Consider the following 7,092-nt stretch of genomic DNA (forward strand, 5'->3'; position numbering starts at 1 on the left):
AACAAACAAATTGAAAATTCAACCCATATTGATGTTTATTTATTTTACTGTTACAACACTGTATATAGACATAATATGACATTGGAAATGTCTTTATTATTTTGGCATTTCTGTGAGTGTAATGTTTACTGTTTATTTTTATTGTTAATTTCATTTTTGTTCATTATCTACTTCACTTGCTTTGGCAATGTTAACATATGTTTCACATGCCAATAAATTAAATTAGAGGGAGAGAGAGGATGGCTCCAAGTAAACAGACTACCCATATTCACTATAGCTTTTGTTTGTAGTGTTACCTATTTAAGTGTGTGTGTGTCGTCTTGTCGAACCCGTCTCTGTACAGATCCGAGGACACTCTTATCAGAGACGGAAAACCATTGAGCTTTGAAACAGGATAAAATAGGCACACTTCTGTCTTCCCGTAGAAACATACCATTTGATATTAGAGCAGTCAACGGTAGGTGGTGCTGTTTACATAAAACAAAAAGCACCACCTCGTTTAGAATGGCTAGGAGCCTATCTGCGTGGAACTACCACTCCCAGAATGCAATTGCTTGGCTTTGTTGCCGGAAAACATCCGTTCACGATGAACAGACATGAACTCCAAAGGTACAGAGTAACTACAGCGACAAAGGTGCTGTTTTAAAGACAGTAATGCAGCCGTTCTGGTATAAGAGAGCTGCGCATTATCACTGTTATGCCTACTTTAAAATAACTCGTAATTGTGTATGTGGATATTGAATGTAATAGGCACTAACGTTGAGGGCTAACTGAGTTAGCACTCCATTAATAAGCTAAATACCATTGCTTTCTTTGCAGAGATGGAAAGGGAGTTGTGGAGAAGGACGAACCGGAGGAGAACAACATTTGTTCACTCACACTGGGTCAGGTGGTCAATGTTGTACGGTTCCATGGTAGCCTCCCGTTTTCTGCACGTGGAGTTGGAGCTGAAAGTTCACCTTCGCCACCTGTCGTTTAGTGAGCCCGTGCGCTACAATCCACTGGAGTATGCCTGTGAACTGCACTGCTGCTTCGATTAGACATACTGTTGCTGCGGACAGACGATTCCCTTCGGCTGTCAGCCGCATCTGTCCGATGAACCCGGGACGCTTCGGCATGGCTCAGGCCCGGGTAAGGATGTGCAAGCAGGTCAACAAATGCTGGTGATTTGTTAGCCTAGTTCATCCATTCAAGGGCCCTCTACCCTGCTCTCTTTCCAAGGTCGTGGATTGCCACTGGAATGCTCGTGATTTGTTAGCCTAGTTCTTCCATTCAAGGCCCCTCTACTCTGCATTCTTTCAAAGGTCGTTGTAAGTGGCAAAAGGTAAATAGTAGAGATTTTGGTTGATAGAGGATAATATAAACTCTTATCATGTATGAATACTGGTAATTCTCATCTTCACCATTGCAGAATGAAAAGGTCTGGAATTGGGATGAAAAGGATATTAAAGGGTACACATGAAGAATGTTTAAATAACATTGTCCACTCTGTTTGAATCTGATCAAATTCAAGGTAAAGTAGAGTATTGTATTATTATCCACCTAATCATCAGTCCTCTGCTCTCAGGTCCCCGTTGGTAAGGTGAACCATGTCCATGATTGGCTGAAGATCACTGGTGAGGTGGGACATCCCTCTTCGGAGCACCCAAAGCGACGAATTAAAGGCATGGCCTGCATTCAGAGGGAAGTGAGAGTCACCCGTGCCCACGTGTTCATGGGTACCACCGGCAAGAACCTGATGCCCCCCCGAGCTAGTCATTGGGAAATGTGAGGCCCTCCTGTGCCCCCTGTGACATAGCACTGTGCCAGGCCATGGCCATGGTGACCATGGGGATTGGGGGTTGCAGAGCAGCAAGCACAGCAAGCCCTCTCGGCTGCGGGCATGGAGGTACGAGTGGAGGGCATCATGCACTCCTCTGCTGGGAGGCGGTGTCCAAGGCCAAGCTGGAGGAACAAGGCGTCCTATCCCTCCTGAGCACATAACCTCTAGCCAAGCAGCCTCCATGAACAATGCAGTTCGCTAGCCTGGGGGTAGGAGTTGCTTTAGATCAGCATCTAGGGGCAATGTTTGATGGGATCACTATCCTCCACTGTACCTTAACTTGAACACACTCACATTGTTTACAAATTGTTTTATGACTCATCACTCTGCTGTAACATTGCTGTCAGATGGTGTTGTCCTGCCTCTCTGCTCTCCCAGGCCCTCTCACACAGCAGTTCCCGGTTGAGCAGCATTTCCCCCAGAGCTCTCATGTTTATAGGCCATGTGGAAGCATACTGCATCACAATGACTCTCCTCAGATCCTGTTATATCCATTACAGAGAAGATAAATGTCTGTATTTACCTTACTATGGTGTGTACTGCCTCACAGCATGTAGACAGCTGCCCTGTCTCTGACCTCTGACCTTTGTGAGGACATTCTGTAGCATATTACCTTGAAGCAATTACACCCAGATCTGGCTAAGAAATACCTCACTACATATTCCAGGTAAACGTAGTTTGTCAATCACACCTCCTAATGAGTTTTCTATTCCCTCACCCAGTCTCAAACAGCAGAGCTTGTTACCAATAATGACCCGCTATTATGAAGAGCCATGACTTTATGTTGCCTTCATGATGTAGCCCAGTGGGGCGTGATCCTTGGGGGGGACGTGAGGGTTCGGGAGGAGGGGCATGTCCCCCACCCCCCAAAAAAATATATATGCAGGCGTGTTCCCCAATGAGGAACAGGGCCCGAGTGAAAACGTTTGGGGAACCACTGATTTAGCCTGAGGCTAATGACATCTTACTCTCAATTTAAACCAGGGTCCTTCTTGTGGTCATTATGGTAGTTGTTCTTGTTTCCCACTTGGTCTCAGCAGTGGTTTGCAAATTGGGAGTGAATGTAGACTAGTTTCAGTTTTTTTGTGGCCTTTGTAACAGCATTGCAATAGCAATGTTTCTCCTTTGACCAATTTAGTACATGTTCAAGCCAACGATTGACCTTTGCTGATGCTGTATGTATGTGGATGCCCTGTCCTTACCTTTGTTACATCTTGGAAGGACTTCTGCAGTCTCTTCCTCTGTTGGAATCCTACCATTACTACTAAGAAAGTTCTGACTGTCAATGTCCTACTGTTTACCCACACTAGTGCATAGTACGTGTAAAGCCCTCTCTGTAATGTACGCCCCATTAGGTAATGTATGAATAAGAATAAGCCCTTGTTGATGACATAGAGGGCACTCAAATGTTCTTGCACCATGTTGTTATACCACTCAGGTTAAGCTTGTAATGGAGGTTAAGCTTGTAATGGAAAAGGGGCTCAAGTGTACAGTCCTCCTTGCAGGCTCCTCTCCAATGATGCTTCCTCCCTTACACACCATTCTGAACAACTCAGACAAAATGCCACATAGCGGGTGATCAAGTGTGTGTGTGTGTGTGAACCTAAATCAGGTGGTCCCTTAATAAGAGTGATGTTTTTCTATATGCATGGGATTCATCTTATACTATGGGGTTGTGATGTACTTTAGTTTGTACTTGAAGTTAGTGTTTTGTTTTAAAGATTTTGTCTTGTCCATGTTTTTTTTTAGATGTACATTTCTCATTGCCTTGAGTTTTCTCTAGCATTGTTATAATGAATATTTTTGCACATTAACTAATTTCCACTATGTTGCAATTATTTTGTAAGGCAATACATGGACTATATACTGCATTCTCATTTTTAGATTTTTTTGATCAGCCGGTTATTATTATTATACGCTATGGTTTAGTGAGTCATTACACAGTAGTGCTGTGTAACAACATGCTAACAGAATGTTGTAACTAATTGCACTGTCATGAGCAACTTTAGTGTAAAGGACTTCCACGAATACTCTCTGCTCCTCTTTTGACTCGAAGGACAATGTCTCCCAGTCACCCGGAGTTTGTGGTGTGATGTTGTTTGTCTTGATCCTGGATAATGAATACATCATACACACCAGCGGCGTCCCTCTCCACTGCAGGGTGCATGTGTGTGAGAGAGAGGAAAGGGGCTGCCATCTTAACTGAGTGTGTCAGGAGGACGTGTCTGTCTGGGGAGGGCTTGGTGAGGCGGGACTGGGTGTCTGTAAAATGGCCATTATTTCTCTCTCACACACAAACTCTATCTCTCTCTCTCACTCTCTTACTTCAAAGCACCTGCAGTCACACATTCAAAGTCACATACATTCAAATGCAGGCACTCTATCTGAACTCTCGTCTCTGCCGTGACACATGTAGTCATGTATGTGTGCATTCTCACATCCTCCCCCACGCTCACTCATACACACACACACACACTTTCATATAATACAGTCACAAAAACACACACAAGCTCCCTTGCATTCTTTATCTCTCTCATACACACAATAAACACACACTGGCACAACACCACAGGGCTGAGAGAGCACAGCTGCAGCTCCCTAATGACTCCCATCTCGCTCTGTTTTGTGCCGCATTATTAATTAGCTCAATGAGCCTTGCCAATGGGACGCGGATCTGTGGATTAAAGTCCTGCAGTACAACACACACAAACACACACACACTCACTCCACAGTAAGCACCCCCCTGTGTGCTGTGGTATGGGCTCTGGCTGTGGATTTGGGTGAAGTTCAGCTGCTGTGCTGTGGAGAGAAAACAGCCTGGCAAGATGGTGGCTGACAATAGAGGGGTTTGTTTTATGCCGCAGTATTTCATACATCTGTTTTGACACACAAATGTTGCTCATACAGGTAACTGCCACAGTAATGGAAACACTTGCATAAATGAGGGTTACTAAGTATATTGAAAGCAGGTGCTTCCACACAGGTGTGATTACTGAGTTAATTAAGCAATTAACATCCCATCATGCTTTGGGTCATGTAACAAAGACGCTGGTCAGGCCATTATTTAGGTTACCATGGCTATGCCCCCCCATAGGATGACAATGCTCCATCCACAGGGCACGAGTGGTCAACTGAATGGTTTGATGAGCATGAAAACGATGTAAGCCATGGCCGTCTCAGTCACCAGATTTCAACCCAACTGAACACTTATGGGAGATTTTGGAGTGGCGCCTGAGACGCTGTTTTCCGTCAACAAAACACAAAAGGATGGAATTTCTCATGGAAGAATGGTGTCGCATCCGTCCGATAGAGTTCCAGGCACTTGTAGAACTTATGCCAAGGTGTATTGAAGCTGTTCTGGTTTGTGGTGGCCCTATTAAGATACTTTGTTGGTGTTTCCTTTATTTTGGCAGTTACCTATAGGTAAGACACACATAGGTACATTCAGCATTATGGTAAATGAGGGAAGAAAATACCTCCTCAAATATGGTCCAGTCTAATGCTTTAATTGATGCGGTTGTTTCTCAAGTGTGTCATTTGCCATTTCAAGATGGATCCCTTCAACATGTGGTTGACTTGGTATTTGTAGCTTGCTTGTTGCTCCAGCTCCAGAAGTAACTTAGCCATTCATTGTAGTCATTGCGCTCAGTAGAGTTGCAATTTTCTCTAGTTTTCATGTCAATTAACTCATTACATTCCGGGATTACTCATTATATTAATAAAGTCTGATTTAATCAGCAAATACGATAGTCAGTTTAGAAAAGGTTAAGGTTACAAGACTGTGTACATATGTCTGTGTTGGCAAACTCACTACATATCCCATCGAGCCAAGTGGGGAGAGGCTGCCCGTAGTCACAGTTTCAATACCAGTCAGAAACCCTATCCACCCTATCTAACCCAATCCACCAGTGATGCTGGTGGATCTCAAAACGGAACTTAGGTCCGCGTTAAGTAGCACTGAGGAAGTTCGATTAGACTGAACCAGGGTAAATCGTGCTATGGGCGTCACGTCGCCGGACAAAAGGGGTTAGGGAGGAACGCACTGCTCAAATCGAGCATCACCGGGCCATAATGTCAACAAAACAGCATGATGAATCATTCAGAAACATAAAACATGCATTTTTTACATACATTTTCATAGCAGTTTTCCTGTGGAAAGCAGGTAAAGCCCCACCCAGCCTAGGAATGGGCCAAACAGGTTTTGTACCTCGTTTCCCTCCTTCAAGGAACAGTAGTTATAGTCATATTGTTATGTTCCCTTTCAGTCAGTCAACTTTGGTACAACATACTATGGTGAATATAATCACACCACAAGCTGACACCAACGGATACTAAATTAAATTGCCCATGGCAGACCACCCAAACCTGACCCCACCAGATGCGTCGGTCTGGGTATTGCAAACATGGCCCGCTGCCTAGTGACTTTCCCCTGTCGCAGCCATAAGCACACTGTGTGATATACTGGGAGCAGTGACATCCAAACGATACAACCTCACAAAGGTGTGTGGTGATGCCCAACTCGCCTCAGCGCAAATATCTCCTACAGGCAACCCTTTAAACAATGCCCAAGATGTTGCCAGACCCCTGGTGGAGTGGGCGCGTACACCGTTAGGTCACCCTTGCCACTTGCTGCTGTATGCCAGGGAGATAGCCTCTACAATCCAGTGAGAGAGATCCTGCTTAGAGAGCGCCCTGCCACGAGCTGGATTAGCAAAACAGACAAGAAGTTGGTCACATAACTGGATATCCCGGGTCTGTTCAATGTAGGTGTGTAAAGCTCACACCGGACACAGGGCATGTAACCTCTGTTGCTCTTCAGAAGCAAAAGGAGGAGGCGAAAAAGGGAAATAGCTCAAAAGCTAAGGACCTGTAGGGCATAGCATTGACTTTCGGGGGCGAAGGCTGCATTTGGACACAACATCCCCTTAGATTTGCCCGGGGCTAAATTAGTACAGTAAGGGTGTAGGTCTCCAACAGGTTTAGCCAAGGCTAAAGTCCTGAGCAGGGATGTTTTGTAGGAGTGGATCTTCAGATCCACCGAATCCAGAGGCTCAAAGGGGGCCGAACACAGTGCCTCCAAAACTAGTGGCAACTCCCATGTGGGCGACCGGTGGTTTAGAGACTGGTCTGAGATGACATACACCTTTAGGAACCGCACCACCAGGTGGTGAGCCAGGGTCCTGTCAATTCCCACATGACACGCTGAGACAGCGGCTATGTACACCTTTAAAGTGCAGAATGTTTGAAAGAGCTCAAACGCTTGCCACTAA

The 7,092-nt window shown here is 45.1% G+C and overlaps 1 pseudogene; it reads left to right on the plus strand.

Annotated features, from left to right (window-relative positions):
* Positions 1-544: 544 nt before the first annotated feature.
* Positions 545-2,064, plus strand: LOC139369786 (single-strand selective monofunctional uracil DNA glycosylase-like; annotated as a pseudogene).
* Positions 2,065-7,092: the final 5,028 nt, after the last annotated feature.

This window comes from Oncorhynchus clarkii, chromosome 17 (assembly GCF_045791955.1).
Source record: "Oncorhynchus clarkii lewisi isolate Uvic-CL-2024 chromosome 17, UVic_Ocla_1.0, whole genome shotgun sequence".
In the NCBI taxonomy this organism is placed as follows: domain Eukaryota; kingdom Metazoa; phylum Chordata; class Actinopteri; order Salmoniformes; family Salmonidae; genus Oncorhynchus; species Oncorhynchus clarkii.